This window comes from Rattus norvegicus, chromosome 6 (assembly GCF_036323735.1).
Source record: "Rattus norvegicus strain BN/NHsdMcwi chromosome 6, GRCr8, whole genome shotgun sequence".
NCBI classification, from domain to species: Eukaryota; Metazoa; Chordata; class Mammalia; order Rodentia; family Muridae; genus Rattus; species Rattus norvegicus.
In genome coordinates, this window is record NC_086024.1 from 96,118,042 (window position 1) to 96,144,195 (window position 26,154).

The following is a 26,154-nucleotide window of genomic DNA, read 5'->3' on the forward strand; positions in this document are numbered from 1 at the left end:
TTGATCTTAGAGCATAAGCCATTGGTGTTTTGTTCAGGAAATTTTTTCCAGTGGGCACTGGATTTTTAAGTGGAAATATTTTGCTGTTGCTCTGTAGTTCTACTTCAGAGGATATAGTCACAGCTCGGTGTTGTGGGACATGTCTGTGACCCCTGCATTTGGGAGACGGAAGCAGAAGGAACAAGAGTTCAAGGTCATCTTTGGGCTGCACACTGAGTGCAAGGCTACCTGGGATACCTGACACCCTACCTTTAAAATAAAAAGACAAAAAAGTTAATGCATGGTGCAGAATAAAATCGTTGATGATGCGCTAAAGATCAAGGGCTAATTATGTAAATTCAGTAAAGGGGATGGGGCGACCCCTGATTGGTAGACTTAGGTGATCACATGCTTAAGCAGCAGTATTTTCCAAATTCCCTAAAGAGAACACAGACAACTGTCATCATTAGGAAACCCCAATAAAATGGATCTCACAATACACCAAATACTGTGTGCGTGGACAATCTTTATCTCAAGTATTTATTAAAATACCCTTGTTATTCCCAGGGACAGGAATAGAGATGATCTTCTGCAGAAACTTAGAACTTCATGACAGGGACAATACAAAGGAGTAAGTTTTGAAGGACTCAAAACCAGCAGCATCCGGTCCAGGAAGTTCAGAGCACATGCGAGTCAGTCCTCAGAGGCTCTCAGCACGTTCTGTGAAGTTAAGTTATTGCTTTATGGAAGTACAATCATGTGATATATACCCTTCATTCAACTTGAAAGTCCATTGCTGGTTTTCATGTGAATAGCACTTGTTGATTTTCAATTTTCATTTCCAGGTGGCAGGGTTGTAAGACAGCCCGTTATTTCAAGCTGTACTGGGGCACATCAAAGCTTGCTCCTTTATGACGTCAGTTTGCCCTGTGTGTTTCTATACATGATGGCATTTAGCAGCATCCGATCTGGTCTTTATGTTTCCTAATAAGCTTGAGCACCTTTGATTTTGTATAGCTGCAAGGTGTGTAGTGGGGTGTGTGTGTGTGTGTGTGTGTGTGTGTGTGTGTGTGTGTGTGTGTTGTGTGTGTTGTGCTGTGTGTGTGTGTGCGTATGTTGCTTACACAAAAGCATTGGCCATTTCCCTATGTATCTTTTTGGTGATTTACTGGCTAGTGATTTACATATGGTAGAGCTTAAAGTGGTAAGCTCTATTTTTTTTTCTCTTTTCTTCATCCCCCTCTCTCTTCCCTTCTCTCTACCTAGAAAGATGAAGGAAAAAGTGAAAAAATTATGGTAAAAGGGCATAGAGTAGTTCTGCACATTTTAGAAATAATGAAATCACACGTTAGGTTCAGTAGAGTAGCCATTGGCCTTATGTGGTTATTGGGTGTGGCTATTGTTACTGAGGAACAGTTTTAACATTTTATTCATTTTATTTTGCCTGAATTTATGTCTGCAGTGTCAACAGTAGCCAGAAGAGGGCATCGGATTCCTGAGATTGGAGTTAACAAAAGGTGCTGGGAATTGAATTCTTCCTCCTCTGGAAAAACAGCCAGCACTCAACCAGCTCTCTAATCCCCTTTGTCAATTTTAATTAATTTAAAGTAGCCATGGAGGGTCAGTGGCTGAACAAAAGCAGGGCAGGTCTTATAGGAGCAGCTGACAGAGGGGCTGAGTTATTTACTGGTTATGTATTAAGCAGTAGAGCATGGTATTGCTGTAACTGGCCTTGCCTTTGTAGATCATTTCATCTCCCTCAACCTATCCTTCAGCATTTCTCAGTGAAATGAAGCTTTCCCAAGTCCCTTTGCAGAGGCTAAATTGATGTTGGCCCAGAACATCCCTCTCCTTTTTATCATAAGGACGCTGGCAGATTTACCAGCTTTGAGTAGCATCACCTGAAGCCACAGTGAGGTTCACAATGCTCGGGGTCTTCCAGGAAGGCTCCTAGATACAGAGAGCACAGAGAAGTAGGTCATGAGTTATCTCTCTGAGCCACAGCATCTCCTTTCCACAGAGGAGGTACTGGACTGCCACCATGTGTGTCAGGAACAGCTGGGGGACTTGTGAAATGGAGACTGTCCCTGCTAGGGGTGGGCACTTGTGTACCTCATGGGTTCTGAAGCGAAGTTCTAGGAAGCCACACCTCAAGAGTCATGACTTTGGGCAGTAATCTAGGGATAGTTGCCTTGAGACTGGGCAATCAGCAGCACTCAGAAATCCTACAGAAACAAAACAAAACAAAAATGGTGCAGAGACCAGTCTACTGGAGACATCTGAAAACCTCCATCATACTGCCCTAGAGATAGGCTGGTTCTTTTTCCTTCAGAAGACCATCACTACCTAAGTTCTTTTGTTTGCATAAACTGCCCATAGAAAGTTTCTGTTGTCTGTCTCTGAAGGAACTTTACCAAAGACACGAGCATTTCATCAAAACTCTCAAACTGTTGTACTTTTAATGAATAGAACAAATATGGAACAGAGACCTGACCACACTGGTGACCAAATATCTCAGAAGCCTCAAATGGATCTGAGGAATTAGCAGCAGCAGCAGCAGCAGCAGCAGCAGCAGCAGCAGCAGCAGCAGCAGCAGCAGCAGCAGGGGGTCTTCTTCATTCCCAGGTTGGAGGAAGGAGGGAGAAGCGATTGCTAACCCACAGTAGCAGGCCCTGGAAGAAACAGGACTCTGAGGAGGAAAATGTCCCACTCCTGACTGAAACATCACCCAGGGCTTCTCTGGAGAGGAGGAGGAAGAGTGAGGTTCTCCCTTCCTCCTACTTCCTGCTGCCTCCATTCTTGGAAGTGACTCTCCTAGTTGGGAAGCTTGGCAAAGGCTCCTTAGGAAACTGGGGACCCAGTTAGAAAGCTGGGCCCCATGGAAAAGAAGTTGCATATCTAAGAATGGGCCAAGGAACAGCACCATTCCATGTTGGAGATTTCCCTCTCTGTTCTTTCTAAGTTCCTTTGGTCAACTGGTGGATTGGTGTAAGACAGTTCCCAACCATGCACTGTCATGAATATGAATTGACTTAAATGAGACTTCAGTAACTATTTCAAAATTAAGCCCATGATGGAAAATTGTAGATGATTAGCATCTTTATAGTTCTCAGCTTCAGAAGTGTTTTTTCCTAGTACCTCTCTCCTATTTTTATTGAAAATAAACTTTTTCATATAACATATTTTGATCACGGTTTCCCCTACCTCATCTCCTCCCGTGTCTCTCTACTCTTCCAACTCCACAAATCTCCCTTTAGAAAACAAAGGCAAACAAAACAAAAAATAACAAAGAAATAGCATGAGAAGCACATAGACTTACAGATGGACAGACATACAGACACAGACAGACACACACACACAACCCATAAAAACACAAAATCAGAAACTATTATATGTAGAAGATCATGTGCTCACTTCGGCAGCATATATACTAAAATTGGAATGATACAGAGAAGATCAGTAAGATAAAAAAAAAAACCAAACAAAGCATTATGAGATGGAAAGTCTACAAAAATAGAATTTATTTTGCATTTCCATCTACTGCTGGGCAAGGGTTATGCCCTTAAGTTTATATACCCAGGGAGACTCTGCTGGAGAAAACCAATTTTCCCTGAAAGCCATTTTCAACTAGAGATGGCTTCTTGGTTAGAGATGGGAGCTCCAGTCTACTTCTTCATCTCAATGCTGGAACCTGACTTGGTTTGGACCTATGACGTCTCTGTGTGTGCTACTATAGTTGGAGAGTTCATAAGTTCTTCCGTCCTCTTTTGCCTGGAAGACACTGACGGTTTTCTTGGTGTCCTCCATCCCCTCTGGCTCATACGCTCTTTCTGCCTCATCTTTCCCCTAGTTTCCCGAGCCCTAAGGGGAGGGGTTTGGTCAGGACACCCCATTTAGGACTGAGAATTCCAAGCTCTCTCGCCCTCTGCATATTGTCCGGTTATGGGTTTTAGCTCCATCAACTGTACTTGAAAGCTTCTTTGAGCGGTACACTGGTTTGAGGGTGTAACAGGATGTCGTTAGGAGTTACTTCATTGCTGTGTTCCTTCAGCAGAATAGCAGTTTGGTTTTCACCTGGTCCATGACTCATCTACCTTCAGGTTCATGGCCATATGAGCAATGTCAGGCATGGGTTCCGTCTCATGGAGTGGGCCTTAAATCCAATCCGACAGTGGTTGGTTACTCCTACAATGTATATGCCACCATCGCACCAGCGTATCATAGAGGCAAATCATCACTGTATACAGGAGGTTTTGTAGAGGTGTTGGTGTTTACCTTGAGTACCTTCCAGAACTGTGAACAGTAGTCAGCAGGTATGAAGGCTCTCGTTAGACACCAGCTCAACCTCCCTGTGTTTAATGGGATTTGTAAGTGTTGTCTTCGGCAATAGGCCCTGATTATGAGTTTGTGGAGAGCAAGCAGCAGCCTATGGCAATTCTCTAGTGAGGATCTTGAACATGCATTTGAGAAAACCTTACTTTCTGCTGCTCTTTACAAAGTCCACACCCACACTTTCTGGGGTGCTCCATTTTCTTCTGGGAGTCTGTCTTGCTCTTAACGCTCATGCTTAAGTGGACTTTAAAACATCTTTATTAACCCTCAACTATGCTTCATAAAAATATCATTTCTACTTGTCTCATCTAATGCACAGAAGCATGAAATGTTTTTACGAGTAAGGGAACAGGTTCAGATAGAATATGTAACACGTATAAGCAAAGTCGCAGGTCTAACCACAGTAAAATAACTCAATCCCAAGCCCGGTTCAACATACATCCTTAGCTGCTGTGAGGTACCAAGCTGACACTCGACAACACATGGAAGGTGACAAATGTTCATTTTTCTCTGTTGGTGTCTTATTTCCTCCCTGAAGTAAAACCTGTAACCAGAGACAGGTGAACTATTTTGAAATATCAGCAACGGGCCCCATAATGTCTTCGTCTCCCGTCCTCTCCACAGATAGTCCATGCTCGATGGTTCCAGGTGTTTCTAATTCATAGTCCTCAATCGGTGGGTGAGGTGGGGTCTTTTGTAAGGTAATTCCAGGACAGGATCAGTTGTTTAAACATAAAAGGGGGAAAAAAGTAAAGAAACCTTTCTGGCTTGGAATATAAATCAAGCTAGAAAGAATGAATGCTTTTCATGGTTTCTTAGACTGAGTTTCATAAAATTGAATACGGACATATACAACGAGTGTGTGTGTGTGTGTGTGTGTGTGTGTGTGTGTGTGTGTGTGTGTGTGTTTTCTCGAGAATATGAGTTTCTCTGTGCCACTGTGGAAGGATTTAAGCTTCCACTGACTTCAGGTCTACAGGTCTACAGACAGCATTTCTGCTGCCAAAGAGCACTCTTGTTTACCTTGGTTACCAGTGCAACGGTGTGCAGGGATCAGTTTAAATTCATCGCCACTTAACAGAAAACCATTTTCCAACACCAAGTCCTCTATTATCTATATTTAGGATTGGTTGATAGAAAGTGCTCTCTCTCTCTCTCTCTCTCTCTCTCTCTCTCTCTCACAACACACACACACACAAATCACAAATTCCCTCTTTTGTAGTCTATTTTGCATGCTGTATATGGAGGTATGTGACACAGCCTGTAATACTGTTATAGAGAATGGATTCCTTTTCTTGAACAAGAGTTTATTCTTTTTCTTTATTGCAGAGAACTAAGAGAGCTTGCCGAGAGGGTATTCGTTCTATAAAATTATTTCTCCCAGTGCCTTAACAACATGCTTTTATCTATAAGGATAAACCCTGCCTGATAGAAAGACTCCGAGTTCAATTTATTGACTCAGTAAAATTCAAGCTCACTGATCATGTTCCCACCTAAAAGCTTTCCACAGTTATAAGATTGGGGGAGCCTTTAGAACCGTGCCAGGTCGGGTTTCTTTCTGAATATTTTCCCACAGTCAATTGTGCACTCCCATTAAGTCTACCCATTAGCAAGAGCATCACTGCTTGTACCCTTGGTCTGATGGCCAAAGGAACATTTGTGTTGTCTAGGTTCCACTTAAGATAATATTTGAAATAGATAGGACAGATCAGAAGAGCAACAAAGTTATCCTGCCTCTGTGGAGGCAAACGGCTCCAGTCTGTACAGACCAGGCTTGTTAAAAGAAGATCAGAATCCAGCAGATCCTCCTCTTTTGCAAAGCACTTGCCCTCTCCTCTGAGATACTCCTCCAGTTCCAAGAATATTTCACTTGAACCTTAGTGTTTCAAGCAGAAAGGGGAAGATAAGGGGTGATATTCCACCAGCAATTGAGTGAAGAGTTGTTGGAAATTTTAATTGTCAGCCCTCATTTCCTGAGAAGCCAATTTTGCAGGTGGAAGAGGGCATGTGAGCTAAACACAGTTCTGCCACTGAACGTTGAATTAATACATTTTTCCCCCTGTACAAAAGGCATTTGGAGATTTGTTTCCTCTATTTAAGTTTCTCACCTTTGGTGTTCACTGAATGAGATCACGACACAGAAAACCTTTATGTATTAAAACCAAAATCTTCCAGAAGAGTAAAAATTCCTTTGCTAACACTTTAGTGCAGATATAGGTGTCTGAAGAACGGGGCAATTCTTGAAGGGTACTGTTTGCTTTCAAGTCTTAAATTTTTGATAATTTTGAAAGGAAATGTGTGGGGAATGAAGATGGAGGGAGTGTTGCGGTTTTTAAAATTTTATATGTGTAATTAACTAAAACTTTTAGATATGCATGTTATCTTCTGAGGAGTTGAGAGCCACCAGAGCGGGAAGTCCCTTCAGGGATGAACAAAAGCATGGCTATGTTATCGACACAGCAGCAGGCTTGCGGACGCAGGGCTGTGGTGATTGTTTCTGTCTTCTATTAGACTGCATTTTCATTAGTGACAGTCACCGGTTTTTCTCAGGTCAGTCAACTAAGCTTTTCCCAGCTTTTTTCTTGACCACCCGATCTTGATTTAAAAGGTAAAAAAGGAAAGAGGAGAAAGGTGAACTAACCCAAAATGTGGTGCAAGGAGACGCCTCTTTTTCGCGGCTGGCGTTGTTTGATCCTTGGAGACAAGGGGAAATACTGGCTCGGGGTTCAACCCAGAACCTCTGGAGTCCAATGAATTAGTGGTTTTGAGGTGGGAAGGAAGAGAAAGGCTTTTATGGACCCTTCCCAGATGGGGGCAGGAGAACCCAACCGAACAGAAGTGCCTGGTGGGTGTGCGCGAGTTCAGGACGCCTCTTGGTCCTGCAGCCTACCCGCTCGTAGGATCAGAGGTCAAGTCAAAGGGCACGGTCGCCGGGTGCCTCGCCCTCCAGTCCAAACAGTGTGCCCCTAGGCTTCTGACTGACCACCACTAGTTCTGCTAGACTGGAGGGCGGGGAGGGGGCGGGTCTGGGGGGCGGGGAGAGGGCTGGCACAGAGGGACAGAGAGGCACTTCGGGAAATGTAGTTTCTGATCGCGAGGATGTAGATGCTGTTTCACTCTGTCTGCAGGATTGGGACTACAACTTCCAGAATCCTAAGGGCCCGTCACAGCGTCCATGCGCAGTGGGTGCCATCTTGTATCCTATCAGAGGAGGCGAGGATGATGTCACCTGCGAGTTGGTAACCTACGAGCGGCTGTGAAGGGAACTGTTTAACCGGATCCCATTGTACCGGGAACGCAGAGCGGCCTTTCCAGCATGCAGCGGCTGCTCAGGTGAGAGGACGCCTCGGCTCGCCCGCCGCACTCATTCATTAGCGGCACCGCACCGTGGCGCGGGGTGGGAGTGCTGGTCCCTCGCGCTGTTCGCGGCGCGCCCTCCTGCTGCTTCCCGGAGCTCCCGGGCCAGTAGGTAAATATTAAACTTGTCCTTCAGGTTGGGTCTGGGTGGGAACAGGACCGAGACAGCTTCGGGCTGCCAATCTAGGCTTTGGAAAATGGCTGCAGCGCGGCACGGAGCTAAGCGAGCCTGAAGGAAGGCGTCCGGGAGGATGGGGTCCCTCCCTTCTTTCTTTCCGAGGCGCTGGGTGGCAGTGAAGCCGGTCCGGTACATCTCGCTTCCCGGCCACAGGCTCCTCGGGGCCAGGGCTGAGGGAGCTGTGGCAGCGGGCGGCGCTCCTGGGCCGCTGGCTCTGAGAGATCCGTGGGCACGGCGTTGGCTGCGATTCACCCCACCATCCCTATCACCTTCGGGTCAAGCCATACTCAAAACGGAGGGGCTGACTGTAATCCGGGCAGTGTCCGAGCTTACTGTGTGCGGAAAGAAGAGGGAAACCTGGCATTGCGGAGGCCGCGAGCCGGCGGCTAGCTGCGGCGCGGGGAGGCTGCGTCTCCGGGAGGACTGGACGGGGTTCCCTGCGTCCTGCTTTGGGGGGCGCATCCCAGTCTTGGCTCTGCGGAATCGAGACCTGCAAAGGGCACCTGGGCGTGGGCTAGACGCTCTCCTTAGAACTATGGAGGTGATGGGGTGGTGGATAACCTAATGATAAGGTTCGCCGTTGGGGCAGGAGGGCTGGATAATCGGGTTTATCTAACTGGTGCCCCAAACCAGCTGTTTGTGATTGGCTTGTCTTCTACCTGGAGAGGAGAGCCAAGCGAGGCCAGGCCGGGCTCGGCCGGATAACTCTAAAGTCCTCCGGCTTTTCTTCTCCCTTTCTGCGTCAGCTTCATTCGTTCATTTACTCACATTCATCAAACCCTTCTACGATCTTTTGCACGTTGCTTACTATCAAGGTTTGGGATGTTCTGTCTCCTGCCCATAAAATGTTTTACTGTGCTCAGAAATAGATAACTGCTCTCGAGTTCCTCTCCCTCGCCATCGGTGTTGGGAGAGCATCCAGAGTAAATGTTGCCCGTGACGGTTTTGCCCCCATTGAATTGGTAGTTTCTTGAGATCTGAGCTGGACCTAGTGAATTGAAGCATAGTTTGCCTGCAAGACGAATCTGGTTGCCATGGCGACTTGTGCCTTTGGAATCTTAACAGCTCGCACTGCTGTTTCAATTCGTTGTGGCTCTGCGGGCAGCTGGGAGGGTGTGGTCGGGGGGTGTGGTCAAATGTTTGCCCTGGGCCCAGCTGCTCCCTCTTCCTCACCCTCCTGGCAGCTCTGGGACTCCCCATATTCCGTCCTACATACCGTGGACACCGTAATTTTGGACCCTTTTCCTCACACATGCCTATACATCATCTCAAAACGAATTGTCTGGGGCTTTTGTTCTTAGGTAAACTAAATTTGGAAGATGTTTTTCCCCCAACAAGTGAACCGTATCTTTCCATCATCATCATAGTTAATAGCGTTGGAGGCAGTTTAATCAACAAGGTCACTCTTCCCAGGCCTACACAGCTCCCTGGCCTGCAATTACCTGAAGGTGCCATTGCCTGTAAATGGCAGAGCAATTAATAATTGAAATTGAGGTATGGAGAGCACAGACATTGCAATCATTTTCATAAAATTTAAACGCCAGTGACGATCCTTATTGTGAAGCTCTGGAGGCTGAGAACAGGAGCCCTAGTGTGGGCGGCCGTGCTTTATGTGCTGTCCTGCTGTGGGCTCACAGTTAACCTTTGGGGCACCTGTCATCTCACTGGTAATGTAGACAGGGAAGTGCAGAGAATTCCTAACATTGCTTTTAGGTTTAAAGTCTTGCCACTTGGAAAATGGCCCCTCCTCCAAATAACACAAGGCTTAAACCCAGCTTGGATATTGTAACCTTCAACTTGTGTTGCTGGTCCCCAAACCAAGATCCTTGGGGTTACCGTTACAAAATGGACAGGACGGCTATAGTACTATTTTTAAATTTATAATACACTTGACACTCCTATTATCCCAGCGTCTGGACTTTTATGTTGTAGTTACAATTGGTTGTTTAGATTTTGTGGTTTGCAGATTCTTGGTGAATGTAGTTATTTGTAACTTAGTTCATCAAAAGGCATTTAAATTATACTAATGTTGTCTTTTCATCTCCTGCTTGCATTTTATCCAAGAGTGGTATCTCTCAGGATCGGGGGTGGGGCTGGGGGTGTGTGTATACAGGAGTGTCTATGCAAGTGCATTCATGTGCAGGTTAATACTTGGGTTGTTGTGCCAAGTGGATAATGCTCACCTTCTTAGGTAGGTAGTTACATCACTATGAGGCAGCAATAGCAAAAGTTATCACTCTCTTACTATGTATTTATTTTTGTCCTAGGATCTATGTGATAACAGCAAAATACCCTTCTTTTATTAGCATACTTGTCTATGTTTCTTGTTGCTAAGCTTTTTGAAGGCAAGTTCTTTGTCTTCTCAACCTTCCAGAATTTGGACCAGGTCTTTTAATAAGCACTTGTAAAAATGGCTATTAAGGAGGATCAGGAATCCAAGGTTTGTATTCTTTCTTCTGATAGTTATGTAATTTGTTGTAATAGCGCCCCCCTTTTTTGTCAATACTTACACCTTGCCACAATTCTTTCCATGAGTATAAAAATGATATACATTTTGCTATTTTATAATTACTTTTGCAATACATTCACCCACATAGGTTATTGTTTTTTCTTGTTATAATTTCTTAGTACACTTAACAAGATGCTTTTATTAGTAGTACTCTCCTTGGCCCAGATAATTTTCCCAGAGGGCAGATGGCAGGAAACTACAAAGAAAGACAAAGGCAAAGATAGTTAGACGCTTTTGTCAATCCACCAGTGGCTCCTGGAGTTGCTGGGAGACAGCAGTCTGTCATCTGGGGCAGAGTGATTCTATAAACAGGGTCTGCTGTCCTAGGCCAGCCCTAGGAGAGGACATTTGTCTGGCATTGGTAAAGTTGCTATGCAGTGGTCACATCCTGTGGGTCTGGAAAACCATCTTGAGAAGGGCCATAGAGAAGGGACATTGTAGGTCACATTCTTGAGTGGAATTTGAATCCTGGCTCTCTCTCCTTGGTGGATAGGTCTGAGTGTTGAGAATGTGCTGTGTATAGTTTTATTTGAGCTACTTTGTTTAAAAAGCTGCTTCTAGTGTTAGTAATAGGTTTCTCAGGACAAATAAGGTGTTTAAAAACAAAACCCAGTTAAGACTGAAACAGTTTCATTTTGTAAATATTTAGAGTATGGCTTTGGCTTGAGGCTCTTAGGTTCTTCTGTGAAAACACTTCAAAGTTACAGCTGGATTGGCAGGACTAAGCATTTCCCACAGAGCTCTGTACCATTGAGAGCTTCAGGTGTTTGGTTCAGAAAATGCCCCCTCAGAGATTGTCACTGGGTAGGGGGTCTTCCCTTGCGTCCTCTATTCTCATGTTTCTACGTCTTAAGTCTATATTTCTAATTATTCAGGAGAAAAACAACAAAACTTTGCCAACTGAGCTTGCCAAACTTGTTTTCTCTACAGGACACTCCAGTCGAAATGAAAGTGCCCCCCCCCCCCCCCCCCCCCCCCCCCCGCCTTGGTATAAGGATTGTGAATTGTGGTGTTAACTCAGTAATGGAAGGAAGCCTCCTGGTTAATTGTGGCTAAATACTCACAACATCACTCCTTTTGTTTTAGGAGCTGAAGGGATTTTTTTAGGCTCAGTTTCAGTGGTCTTTTGTTTCTGCTTGTGGCTTGTAAGTCTGGTTGGCTAAACAGGCTGAGGCAGGGTTATCGATTTTGAAGTTACTTAGCAAGTGTATTGTCCTTTATGTATATTGTGGACTAGGTTGCTGGTAGAGACTATGTCCTAACCTCCTTAGTATCCCCGTTGAAAGGAGGACAGTTAAAGGTGAGATGCCAGTTGATCTCAGTGACCTATATTCTGCCCACAGCAGAGAACGGTGGCATTCACCTTTTATTTTCTGGTACCCCTTCCGCTGTCTCAGGAGCAGAGAACAGAGTATCTCCAAGGGAGTTTGCTTTCCCAATGTAAGGAATGAATTGAGTTTGTTGAATCTTAGGGGTATAGCAACAAGTGTCCTTGTCCTCACCACCTCACCTCTACCCTCAATTTTTAAGACAGGGTCTCATGTATCCCAGGCTGGCCTAAAACAGTAGAGGACAGGTTTGAACTTTTGATTTTCTGATCTCTGTCTCCCAAGTGCTTTGATTCTAGAATTGTGCTGCTCTACCTGGTTCATGCCAGGTGTGAAACAAGGGCTTCGTGTATGCTCCAGCAACAGAGCTATACATCCGACCCCATATTAGCACTTGAATGATAAAGCTTTTAAATTTCCTTTTTGCTATATTTCATATAGACATGTATTTCATATAGACAGAGTATCGGACAAAAGAAAATGTTTTTATATCCTATATTTAAATGTTTTTGGAGACTGTCCAGTTTCAGACCCTATTCGTGAGGGTAATTTTTCACTGGATTGAATCCATCATTTGGGTTCAGGCTTCTCACCTAGTAAAGGGCAAAAGACGCCTACTTTAACAGCTAAGAGACACCTAGCATCCTAGTTTCCCTCCCTTTTAAGGTAAACTGTGAAAGCTCTTTTGGAAAAAAAAAATGAAAACTTTAGCAGTAGTTAAACATGCAATCTGATATTGAATATCCTTAGGCATTAAAATAACCCTTTCTCCCTCTCTCTGCCTCAAAAGAGAGACCCGTTATATTGTAGCAAATTTGGAGCCAAGGAAACAGCTGTAATTCTTAAACCATAGCTACCATTGTGAATTAAATGTGGAAAGCTAGGGAAGTGAGTTTCATTTCCAGTGTAGTTGGTGTGACTTCCTGACATCCTCTTTTGGCATAGAACTCAATATTGTGCAACACTGACAATGTTTGATGCAGACAATTGACTGAAGCATAAAGTTGGTAATTTAGGGGAATAATGGGCAAACGGCACTGTACTAGCGAGACTGCCAGGAAGAGAAAATGACCATTAGGCTACTGAGATGTAATACCTCTTTGTCAGACACAGACTTGGGGAGCTTTCTCCCCACCTCATCCATCTGGCTGCATTCCTTAAGTATGTTACTCACCTTTAGCAAGAACTGGAGCTCATTTCTTCTGCAAACTGCACCGGGTTTCGAGTTGACGTTCCTTCTCTTCCTGCCAGGCACTCAGTTCCAGTCACCTGTTAAACTGCTCTTTGTCCTTTTCACCTGGGAAGAAAATACCTGTGGTGCAATTGGCAAACATTGCCTGTCTCATGGGTGCTTTGAATCTAGACTTCCAAACGTAGATAGCCCAGGTCTTAGCTTTGAGTTTTGTTTTTTAAACATATGGTTACTTTTCATTTTTTGGAGATGGGCTTTACAGTTTAGCTGTTGGCTAGGCTTTTGTTGTTAGAGATAGACAGAACAGGTCTAGATTATGGTTAGAGTCACTTTAATTTTGAGTCACACACCCGTAACTCACCATGGTGTCTATGTGTGTGCGTGTGTGTGTGTGTGTGTGTCTATGTGTGTGTATGTATATCTGTGTGTGCACATGTGCACATACATATTTTTGGCTACAAAGCAAACTAAGACTAGATAATGTATCACAGCTATTCAGAGCACAACCATCACTGCCAGGGGCGAAGGAAAGTGTCATGTTCTAAAATGAACTGAGAGTTTAGTTTCTTCAGACCCTGATAGAGGCAAGGGTTTGCCAAGGAATTGTGTTAGCCGTCCTCTTGCGAAAATTGGGTCAGAACTAGAGACAGCTCGCCAACAGTTTGCCAAAGGCTGCAGCCTGTGTTTTTCCTTTCCTGGAGAATGGCAGGTATTAGCAGTGAGTGTTTGGGGGTTGCTTCTGGGCTCTCTCTTCCTTCCCTGCTGAACTCCCTGGGTCCATAGAAGTTGTCTATCACACCCTGTTATCCCATAAAGTTCCTGCAGATTGCAAATTTTTACCTGAGAGGAGCAGTTGATAGTGCATTCATCAGCCTAGCCTGACTGTTCTTTTGTGCCTGCCCATAGATAGTAGCTTCGAAGCACTTTGACAAAACCAAGCAGTGAAATGTTAGGCACAAGCTAAGCTCAAATCTGCAACTTTGTAACAAGAAGGGACCTCCTGAACCCTGAGAGTTTACTGCAAACTATCTTAAGGGCTATTTTTAAAAACTGGACTGGTGAGATGGCTCTGGTCAAAAGTGCTGAGATCTGAAGACTTGAATTCCATCCCTGGAAGGCAGGTAAAGGTAGAAAAAGCAGAGAATTTTGTAACCTGAATGATCCGGAACAGTTCTTTAGGCTTAAAAACAAGACACTGGATTAACAACTGTAGTTAATCTAGCATTAATGGCTTTTATTTAACTCAGGATGACGGTGGCAAAAGCCCCCACTAGCATGTCTGTTCTAATCCTCCATCCTGTTTTGTATGTCGCAGTCAATTTGTACAAGAGTGCTCCCCCAGTGCTTGGCTAAATGTCAGGAAGGACCAAGAATAAATAAATGCTTGAAATCGAAGCCAGTGACCAAGGCTGACTGCAGCGTGTTCTTTGAAGGTTAAATGGACAGACCTGCTTTTATCCTTCTGTGGCTTTAATCAAGACTAATTAATTTGTCTATGTGTGCCTGCATGAGTTTGTGAGCATCACTTGTTCCCAGATGCCCCTGGAGTCCAGAGGGTATCAGGTCCCCTGGATGTTTGGGAGCCATTACCTGAGTGCTGGCAATCAAACTTATGTCCGCCTCAAGAGCAGCAAGGCTTCTTACTGCCGAGCCATTTCTCCAGCCCTGCTTTTGTAGTTTTGAGATCAAGAGTGGAGACTAGATTGAACTAGAAAAACTCTGTGACCCAGTTGAGGCTTCAGACTCTGTGAGTAGGTAACATAACTATACAACTCCAGGTCTGTGGAACTAACTGCTTTGCCTGTGACATTTTCTGTCAAGGGCTGATTAAAAATTAAAATCCAGCTATCTATGTATCTAATCTGTACATATCCATCTGTCCACTCATTCATCCATCTATCCATTTTCCCCTGGGTTGTAATTTGCTAACCCTGTTCTCAGGAGCACGGGACTATCTTCACAGGGCCTGGTTCAGTATCAGGGGAACCACAGTCATTGGCCTTATGATGTGGCATCCTCCAGAGCCCAGCACAAGGAGTGTGCTCTCTGAGAGCACAGATTGACACTGCAGTCCTCCCACTAGGGCTCAGGTTGTTTTTCTGATGGAACAAGATGAGGGAAGTAGGTGGAGGGAGGACCAGGAGTTACTGGATTTCATTTATCTTATCAGCCCTTTCCCTCTGGATTGTCTTTGTTTACAGTCTTCTTGGGCCAGGAATTCCTCTCACAGAGTATGCGCATTCTCAGGGACATGCTGCTTTCACAGAGCATGCACACACTCAGGGACGGCAAACGGGGCTTCCAACAGAGACTGCCCAATGCACACACTCAGGGACAGATCTTTAGGGGCCAAAGGAAATGAATAATCACAAGTAGATTTAAAGTGAACATCTGTACATGACTTATGTTTGGCAGGACTCCGACTGAATGATACTCTGGATGGAACCTTTTTACCTGCTCATGTTTTGCAGTTCCACACAGGAAAAGAAATGCCCCTGCTGTGGTGTTGTGATTTGGGTGATCCCAGTGATTCCTTTCACCCTTCTTGGGCCTCTTTTTCCTCATTTGTAAGACAGCGTGTTCACATTTAATTCTTCTGGGTGAAAATCACACACTGTTAGGAGTAGAGTGTTATTAGAACAGTAATGACCTAATTTATTTAGCTTTCTGAGCAATTTGTGTGTAAGAGGCACTGTGCACATAGGTTTAATATCATTGGTTGGCTTTGCCTTTCCAGTTTCCCTACCTGCATTCTGCCCTGGGACATTCTGGGCAGACCCTCTCCTCTGGGTCTAAAGCCAAATACCTGACCATACGAAGCAACTTCCGAGGATATAAGAGATGAAGCTAGGCAGTGTTTTTTGGTGTTATTCCATTCTATTTAAACTGGTAATCTCTTTAAGCTAGAATAACCCCAACAATGCCTCACAGGCCACTGTTGCCTATGTCCTAAGCAGGTCTAAAAATGCCTATATAGACAAGTATGCTCTTGAACTTCTAGTCATCCTTCCTCACCCCCAGAAGTGCTGAATCACTACCACACCTGTTTTGCACAGTGCTGGGTTCAAACCCAAGGCTTTGAGCATCCTGGGCAAGCACTTCAGGTTACACCTCTGGCTCAGCAGTGCTTGTAAACATTGAATGGCATGCGTGCATGAGCGCTTATTCTTCAAGTACCACAGGTCTCACCCTGCCCTTGTGCCACGTGCACGGCCATTTACTTCACAGCATTCTCTCTTTACTTCCTTGCCCCTGATAACATTAAATGTGTAATTCTATAAAAATATTTTTACATTATGGATCGCATGTGCGTGTGCACGCATGCGTGTGCACGTTTGCTGTCTGTAGCTATGTTAAACACCACGACCAAGCGACTTGGGAAAAGAGGGTCTGTTCCATCTCATAATAAAGAGACCATGCCATCGTCTGTCTTGGAGAGAAGAAAGGCAGAAACTGGAGTGGAAACCATGGAGGACTGCTGCTCACTGGTTTGCTCTTTCTTTGTAGCTCAGCCAGCTTTGTTATCTAGCCTAGAGCTACCTGACTGGTCTTCCTACATCAATTATCAATCAAGAAAATGCCCCCACAGACATGCTCACAGGGCAGGGTGACTGAGGAGACTCCCTCTATAACTCTGGGCTGTGTCAACAGCTGATGCTAGCCCGAGAGAGGGAAAGGATGGATTTGACTGCAAATGCAAATTCCATGATGTCCGTGAGTACCTGCGGAGGTCAGAGGACACCTCAGAGAGTCAGTCCTCTTCCACCCTGTGAGTGCTGTGACTGAATTCAGGTCATCAGTCTTACCTGCTGAGCTGTCTCACTGCCTCAGGGATATAATTCTTAATTGAAACCAAATGACACTCAGATGAGGTTCGTCAAAGGTTTATGAACCAGTAGTCCTCTGGCAAACAGTCCTTTCTTCTTCTCTGGTCCCTTGTTTCTCAACACATTGAACACTGGCCTGGATAATGCTGTTGGGAGGGGGTCTCCCTAGTGCGGTGTTCAGCCGCACCCCGACCTGCATCCATGCATGGATCCATGCTTATGGTGCCCCTCCACTGTTGCAACACAACTTCAAAGTCAGACATAGCCAAGCATCTCCTAGAGGATAAAATTGCCCTTGTGGAGAGTGAGCGAGAAGATTTTAAATGGTCCAAGGGCTTTAAACATTGAAACAGGCTTGCATGTTTAGGGGATAAACTGGATTTCTTTTGGGAAATGGAGTTGCCCCTGCTGGTTTTATTTATTTGGGCAGTTGGTTAAAGCCAAGAGAAAGGTCAGGGGATTAGAGCCATTGGGGTCATTTCTCCATTCTTCCATGACCATAGCCTGGGAAGCCAGCCACATTTTAAGATATGTCCTTGGTCACAACAGGGGACCCTGTGAGACACTGGTTCTGGCCAGGGAAAGCCCACCAGCGCCAGTGAGTAAACAGCTTTGAAGCCTGTGGCCTGGGTTTGTAGGTCAGTTACCTTATCTCTGGATAAGGAAGACTAGGCTTTGGGGAAAGGGAAGCCAAAGCTCTTGCTGTTGTCAAAGGCCAGCGTGCTTTAAAAACAGCTTTAGCCTTTAAAAGCCACAGCAACAGCTTGTCCCAGAACAGAGAAGCGCCCTGACTTGTTCCCCTCCCACTCCCCAGACAAGAATGTCTTTCAAACTTCACTTGGGTTTTGGCACCCTCCAAACTTGCCTTTCAGAGTTCAAAGTGAAAATGTTGTCGCACTTTAATTAACTGACCCAAGATCCTCTTTTGGTCACTAACGTAAAGATAATGTGTGAGGAGGCATGGCTTCCATTAAACAGTTAGCCAGCACTTAGGGAGATGGCTCTGATGATGACATGCTTGTTGGGCAGGGCAAGTGTGAGGACCTGAGTTTGAATACTTGACACCCACCTAAAAAGACACAGATAGTGTCAGCCTATAGTCACAGCTGGGGAGGTAGTAAATCTCTGAGTGCACTCCAGATTTAGTGAGAGACTTAGCCTCAAAAAAGTCAGGCAGAGAGCAGAGTAGAAGGACATATGGCATTGACCTGGCTACCCATGCACACATATACACACATACACGCACATATACACACATATACACGCACACACATGCACACACACGCGTACACACACACACACATTTTACAGGTGAATGAGTACATATGTTACCTGCAGACCACACACAAAATTAAAAACAAGTCAGCCATAGTTCCTTCTCAGGAGCTGTGTGGACTTTTGAGGTCATCTGCACCCCTCCTCGGGGTCTACCATGTCTGTTCTCCAGCTGGCCATTAGGCTTTCCCGGGCTGACTTGAGAAAGAGATGCATGAGGAGACTGGTTTGCAACACCTAGGGCCCTAGCTCCAGGACTGTCACAGTCACCCTAGAAAGTCCTAACATGAAAATGTGAGAAGATCAGGAGAGCTTGGGTTTGGGAAGTGTGGGTCTAGTTGCACATTGTGTCAGGCCATCTGTCTGTCTGTCTGTCTAAATGTTAACTCTCAGTGTTTGTATTCATTTGTATGAACTTTGTAAACCTTTTTATTTAGAATTTTGCATATGTGAGGAAGGTGTTTTTTTTTTTTTTTGTGGGTGTCATAGTGCATATTGTGTGAAATGTTGGACTCTGTGCTTCTAATAAGTGTGGGGCTTTATCATATTTAACTGAAACCTGTAAGTACCTGGAAATTCTCTTTTCCCCAAGATCCTTTCCTGGGAGGCTTCCATGCACCCTTTAACAAATCATTTGTTTTTAAAAAAAAAAAAAAAGGTAACAAACTGCCTAGTCACAAATGCTTAACACTAAGCAGGGTCTTTGGGATAAAGCTGGGCAGTGGAGTAGTCACGAGTGCTCTTCCTAGCCTCTGTTCTAGAGGAGACCCAGAAGTGATCTAGAAAGCTCTTAGCTATTTCACAGCTAATCCAGGCCCTGAGAGCTTCCTAGCTGACTGCTCCGCAGAGCAGAGCACATCTGGTGCTGCCGTTTCCTTCCTGAGCTGGCACCTTTCCAGCACATCCCCACGGAAGAGCTTGTCTTTGCTCAGAGTTATAACCACCAAGTGGGGAATATTGCTTGATTGGTTGATTGATCAATCAATTGTGTCTGTGTGCGTGTGTGTGCCATGGCACACATTGTGAGGTCAGAGAACAACTCTTAGGAGTCCACATGCACCAGGTAGCTTCTAGGGACCAAACTCTGTCAGGCTTGAGGCAAAGGTTTTAACCCACTGAGCCATCTCCCTGGCCCTACAGTAACTTCCAGATTCTGATTCCTAAGCAAGGATAGCAGAGACAAGAAAACAATTAACATTTAGGAATGTATGTATAATAATTTATGGACTCTTCCATGAGCTGTGGAAGCAATGCCTGAAAGCACCCCTTGCTCTCTCAGCGTGGAGAACACGCTTGATGTTGGCTGAGGACCTCAGAGTGCTGCTGGTTTACATTATTCCCTTTACTTATGTTCCCTTTGTCATACAAAAGCCCTGCTCCACTCTGTCAGACTTGTGTCTTTGGTTTCTGAAATAAACAGATGACCTTGTGCAGAAGGGCTTTCCCAAGTGGAGAGGTCATTGTTTCCACTCTGAGGAATCTCATGCTTTGCTTCTTTGGAACATTTCCAGCTTTCCTTTTTACTTATTTTTACATTCACTTGTGTGTGTGTGTGTGTGTGTGTGTGTGTGTGTGTGTGTGTGTATCGTGTGTCTGTTGTGTGTGTCATGGTGTGTGTGTATCATGTGTGTGTGTGTCTGTCCTGTGTGTCATGGTGTGTGTGTGTGTGTGTGTGTGTGTGTGTGTGTGTGTGTGTGTGTGTAGGTCAGAGAACAACTTGAAGGAGTTGGTCCTCTCCTACTGCTCATGCTCCAGGGCTAGACCTCATCTGAGCACGCTGACCTGCTGAGCCATCCTGTCAGGTTCACATTGCCGTCCTTTCAAAGGAGCAGCCACAGCAATGGTTACAGGAGCAATATCTTTAATCTCCAATTAGGTTTATCAGTGTTTGTTATGCTTGCAGTTCTTCTGCAAATGATGGATTTGAGTCTTGGAGGACCAAGAGTTTCCAAGGAGATTCCAAGAGAATTGTTAGCCTGACATGGTCTTGAAGGAAGAATGTCAGTTAAAAGGAACACAAGGCTTCTTCTGGAGGATGGTGGGATGTCCTGGGAAGGGTATTAATTATATGACTTATTAGTACAACAAAGACCTCTGAGCTACACTATACAGATATCTCATGGATTACAAATTCTGTCCCAATGAAGTTAGGCATAGTCATGTAAGGAACCTGAGGAAAATGTGAGGTCTCAGAGATCATACTTTAACACTGCTGTCATTATATGTGTCTTGATTCTTCCTCTAGCTAGATGTGTACCATGGACAAAGAAGAATTTTGGCAATTTCTTGCTATCTAAGGTCATCTGAAATATGGAAGACTGACTGCTAGGAAGCCATTTTTGCTGTGGTGGGACCTGGTTCTTCTAGTCACTGTCTGCTTCACACCCACTGCGATGATGACGTTGGCTTTACGTTTATACTAGTTACTGTTTGTTTTAAACTTGTTCCTTTTGATTAGTCCGCAAGATTTTTTTCACCGTGGAAATACCACACTACAAAACCCATTTAGCAGGAGTTCTTCCCTGTAGAGATGTGTGTGTTGATAAGGTGTATTTTCATTTGTCAGACATCATGAAGCTCAAAGGCTCTCAAATTTGGATTCATGATCCTCTGAGAAACCTGCATTAATTTTTTTTCTTTTTTTGGGGGGTGGGGTATGGTAGAGAGGTAGGAAGGGTCAGGGAGATGAGTGGGATTGAGATGCAAGATGTGAAACTAACAAAGATTCAAAAAAATTTAAAACAATGGCCGAATGTTTGGGAAGTTAATCGGTACCCCTGGAAATAGAATCCACGTGCAAAGGCAGTTCTGGAGAGACTGAGTGCTACTCTGCTAGAAGATGCTGTCCAGACATACTGGTTTCACCGCTGGGTAATAACTCAGTACACATACTTACTGGCTTGACCCAGCACTCAGGAACCTGGATTTGCCCTGCTAGGTCCTCTGGAAGAGTCTTGGCAAGCTACAATCCAGGTGTCAACCACGGCTGCTGTTGTCTTCTGGGGCTCAGGATCTTCAGGATCACCGGTGGTTAGCAGAATACATTTTCTTGTGATAAAAACCAAGGACTTGCTAGTTCTGGAGTATGTTTTGTGTATAGAGGACATCAGGTCCCATGGCGTACGTAGGGTGACATTATCAGTTCACTGGGATGATGTTTGCTGTCATCCGTGCCAGCAGGGGAAACGTCTCTGACTCCCCCTCCCCCTTTCTTTCTACATTAACTTGAGAAAAATTTGATAGGAAAAGGGCTGAAGTGGTTAGGCCCCATCATGGACAATCTCCTTGGACTGTGGAACTTAGTACCGCCATGATAGTGACAGAGTATCATGACCGCAGCGTCTACCTGTGGGTCCTCTGAAAGCGAGGGCAGTAGGCTTACGTTCTCCTCCAGCCATCAGAAATGGCGGCAATGTACTCTTTATGATTATTAAGATGGAAACATAATTTAAAAGCCTCCAGAATGGATAGCATGGCATGGAGACCCTCTCTGTTTCCTCAGATGTTTCTCCCTCAGACTTACCCCTTCCCACTGTTTCAAATATAAAAATATAGGTCAAAGATAAAAGATGCCAACTTTTCCACAACAGAAAAATTAGTTTAAGGAGTTTGTGAATCTTCCTTGTATGCACAGCTTAGAGACCGACTCAGGGCTAATCTTTCATCTCTATTGTCAATAGCTCAGCTCTACATAAATTCTGGATATCAGATCATATCTTCTGTAAATATTTTTGCATTTTAGAGTACATGTCTTAAGAGACCAAGACCTCTCCCATCCCCATCCCCTGCCCAGTTGGCAAGCACATGGAGGCCAAAGGTCAATGTCTGGTTTCTTCCTCGCTCTTTCTCCACCTAAGTTTTTGACACAAAGTCCCAAACTCATCAGTTTCGGCTAGACTGGTCTTTGCTTCCTCAGGGATGGGGTTGCAGATGTATGTCACCCCACCTGGCTTTTATGTAGGTATGGGGATCCTAACTCAAGTCCACATGCTTATGCAACAAGTATGTTTGCAACCAAGCCGCCTCTAAAGACAGCTAAAACCCACCATCACTCCTAAAGTTATCTAAGATAGCGCATGCTAACTAAGTCCTCTAAACATTTACTCAGTTTAATAGTTATTCAACTCTGGAGTCAAACAAGCTCCGCACGTGGTGGTGGTGGTGTGTGATGGTGATGGTGGTTATGGTGGTGGTGGTGGTGGGGGTGGGGTGGTGGTGGTGGTGGTGGTGATGGTGGTTATGGTTGTTGTGGTGGTGGTGATGGTGGTTATGGTGGTTATGGTTGTGGTGGTGGTGGTGATGGTGGTTATGGTTGTGGTGGTGGTGGTGATGTGGGTGGTGGTAGTGGTGATGTGTGTGTTCCTGTCTAAGTCTCATGCAGTTTTTTACTTTGCTGCCTGTGAGAACTTCATTAGCTGCTCTACGGAATTTCAAAGTCTGGAGCTCACGGTCCAGTCTGTTTCTGTTACCTCCAGTTCCTGTAAATTGGTTAAAATGATGATAATTGATGCCTTGAGCCATCTGTTCACCGTAGAAGCACGAAAGCCGCTTGCTAAGCCTTGTGGGGCATCATTAGGGGTTCCTGTGGAAACAGACATTTAGAGAAGTGAGCGCAGGGAAGAGAGGAGCATAGGTTTCCCCCTAGATTCTTAGTTTAAAGAGCGGTGCAGTGCTTGTATGCTGATAGGGTACAGCTCAGTTAGGAGTCTTTTAAGCAGTCTATAACAGTGGAGGTTGAGGGAGGCTTCCATTTCCTTAGCTGTTTGGCCCAAATAGTTTTTTTTTTGTTGTTGTTGTTTTTTTTTTTGTTGAATTACACTTTAGCTTCTTGAGAAGAGAATAGAAAGTCTTATAGCAGGAAAGAATTCAGATTTGAGTTCTGCAAAGGAGCTAGCTCTTGAAAGTTGGGAATCACAAATTATAACTTTTAAAACTAACTGGCATTGCTAGCAATGTTGCATTTGTAGGCTCTGCAAACACGTGTCCTTTGTTCTTAGGGATGTGATAGATATTTTTAAAAACACAACATTCGTATTAATAGATTCACTTTATATGACAATCACTGGATGAAGATGAAGCAGTGTGATTTTAAGTTCATTTAGGAGGAAAATGAACTTGGACTGATGTAAGTGTGCTCGCAGTAGCTTGGAGCAGGGTCTGGGATGTTCCCAGGAAAGGGCGGCTAGTGCAGATTTTAGAAGATCTAGCTGTGTAACTGCCACTGTAGTTCCAGAGTACCACAGACAGTGTGTAAATAGATGGATGGGTCTGACAGGTAAGTGCTGGCTGACTGGGCTGGAGGGGAATCAGCTGCCTCAGGAGACAATGAACTCAGTTTAGGAAACTACCTTTGTTGTCCTGTGACTAGTTGAAATTATGCATATATATGCCTAATTTATATTTATATATATGCACACATATGCAATGTTTCATATATAATTGTAAATATTTAAATGTAGGCTCCTTAAAGGAAATGTTAAAAATTTTTAAAAATGTTTATCACTATATAAAAATGCAGTAAATAACTAAAAGACAAACACCTTTTAGACTAATCTAATTTGGCAGCATCTCAGTGTATAGCACACTTCCAGGAGTGCCTGCTAATGTGTGAATGCTTGTGAGGCCTAGCTTAAGGGAGACAGAGCCTGGGGGAGGAGGGATGGAGGGGAAAAGGGAGGGAGGGAGGATGTTTTACACTGTGAAGATGCAGGAGCTGAAGTGATCCTCAGCTTCTTGCAGTGCGTCTGAGGCTGGCTCAGTCGTCTGTAAAGTGAGATATTGACACGGGCTCTATTTTCAATAAATATATTTTTAAAATATGAATAAAGATGAGAGCTACCAGAATGCAAGCTGTTAACTGCAAAAAGTTGCTTCAATCAGACTGCTTTAAGGAAGAGAGCGGTAAGAAAGTCAGGCCATCCCGACTTAGCAATGGGTTTAACGAGCAAGGTTTTGCCTCTGTGAGAGTGTAAAATCAATATACATTCAGTAGAAAGTGTACTTTGGATTTTGAATGTTGATCTTGTTTTAGGCTAGCAAGATGTGGTGTTCTGGTCAATGGTGGGTAGTGGGTGTGAACCACAGATCCTGGGAACCCATAGGATCAGCCACTGCATTCTTGTTAGAATTATCTTGTTAGAATATGAATATCTTGTTAGAATAGACAGACATTAAAATCATTCAGTTATTCACTTAAAGATACCAATAATGAAACCCATTCCATGATATCATCTGAGGGATGACTTAACCACGAGCACTGGATGTTCATTCTGTGTCTTTCCTGGGAAGATGAAACTGAAAATCACAGTTACAAATAGTGGTTTTGTGTTGTGCTTGCTACGTCCTCAGTGATAGTGTTGAGGGCTCTGCACATCCGGTGCATTTCAACATGCAGCATCCCTAACTTTTAAGGGCTCATCGGGGCAGCACCTCGTCACAAGTCAGGTATTGTTCCTTGTTGAAGTCTTGGATCCTAAGCTTCTTGAGAACTCACTGTACAGTCTTCATTTCTGTTCACAACAAAATAGCAGACCCAGGAGCAAGGGCAGAATTTTGACTGAGCCTGTTTTGCTGGAGTAGACCATAATTATTTGAAAACACAATTTAATCCGTGATCTAATTAGTCCCGCCCCTTATTTTTCATAAGTGTTATGACTTCTCTTTAAATTCAATCTACTTGTAGTTAGTTGGTGAAAAAGAATAATTTCCAAAGGGCAAAAGAAAAACTAGATTCACAATTATAGACACAGGCAGACAATTTTGTTTAGCTTACTGATTAATGAGCCACAGTAGGATGTTCGGACCAGAGAAGAGAGCGGAACAGTGGATAAGCAGGTGTATGCCTAGCTAGCCAGCAGGAGTGCTGGGATACAATGCTGGCCAGGAGGAGTGCTGGGATACACTGCTAGCCAGCAGGAGTGCTGGGATACACTGCTGGCCAGCAGGAGTGCTGGGATACACTGCTAGCCAGCAGGAGTGCTGGGATACACTGCTGGCCAGCAGGAGTGCTGGGATACACAGCTCGAATCCCCAAGCTGGTGATAGCCTTAAGGGTCATAAAACGCTATGTAAGTTAGCTCATGTCGCCCTAGAACTGTGAAACTGCTGGTCCAGCAGGCTCTTGAGAGTTTTAGTTTTAATACTATTTGACCCTATTAAAAATTCAAGACTTCAAATAGAGTTGATCTTGTTATATAAATATCTTGTTAGAATAGACAAGAGTTTAAAATCATTCACTTATCACTTAAAGATCTCAATAATGAAACTCATTTCATGATATCATCTGAGGGATGACTTAATCACCAGCACTGGATGTTCTGGAAAATTCTGTGTCTTTGTTGGGAGAATGAAAGTAAAAGTTGCAATTACAAATAGTGGCTTTGTGTTGTGATTAATTTTGAGCTTACAAATGGTGAAAATGTCTGCCACTTCCCAAGAACATGCTTGGAGACCACTGGCTTTAGTACAAACAAAAAGGTCAAAGACCACAGCCCGCTCTCCCTGAGAGAACGAATACCCAGTAATTATTGCCTACTTGTAAATCTTTTTCTTCTCCTTCCTGACAGTAGCTCCTTTTCCGATAAGAGTTTCCTAATAAACATGGGGAGTTTTCAAAGCTAATCTGATTCTAATTGGGAAACGTTTACTTTTTGTTATAAAATTGTTGTAGGCTCACTATGAGAAAATGAAAAAAAAAAAAATCCCAGTGTGTAGACATCCATTGGTAGTCCCAGTACTTGGGAGGTCAGAGGCAGGAGGATCAATCAGGCATTCCCAAGGCTATCTTTAGCTGTACAGTGAGTTTGGGGGCCAGCCTTTGTCTACAGGAGTCTCTGTCATAACAAAACAAAACAGTGAAAATAAAAAAAAACAGTGAAAATATATAAATCCTGTATTTTGTCACTGTCTGCACTCTTCAGCGTCCTTTCTCTGAGTAAATATCAGGAACACACTTCATCTTCTTGACACATTTCGAAAACTTTGGGGTGACAGTTTCCTCTCTGTAAAATGTGGTTGGCAGTCGTTGGCTTCTTAGACAGGGTCTCCTTGTGTAGTCCTGGCTGGTCTTGAACTCAAGGTGATCCTACTGCCCTTCTCTCTGGTGCCGGGATGACAATGGTATCATCCTCCCTGGCTTCATGATGTTTGTCCTTTAAAATGAACATGTTTCAAGTTTT

The 26,154-nt window shown here is 44.3% G+C and overlaps 1 protein-coding gene across 7 annotated transcripts in view; it reads left to right on the forward strand.

Moving 5' to 3' along the window:
* The first annotated feature begins 7,479 nt into the window (after positions 1 to 7,479).
* Positions 7,480 to 26,154, forward strand: part of Daam1 (dishevelled associated activator of morphogenesis 1) — a 160,529-nt gene continuing 141,854 nt past the window's right edge. For 2 of the 7 annotated variants that reach the window (XM_039112262.2, XM_063261924.1), the window contains exon 1: positions 7,488 to 7,644. The gene's annotated coding sequence lies outside the window, so the exon portion shown is untranslated. Of the gene's footprint in view, positions 7,781 to 26,154 lie in introns of all 7 variants that reach the window. The other 5 variants (XM_039112260.2, XM_039112265.2, XM_063261925.1 and 2 more) reach the window with 4 other exon arrangements.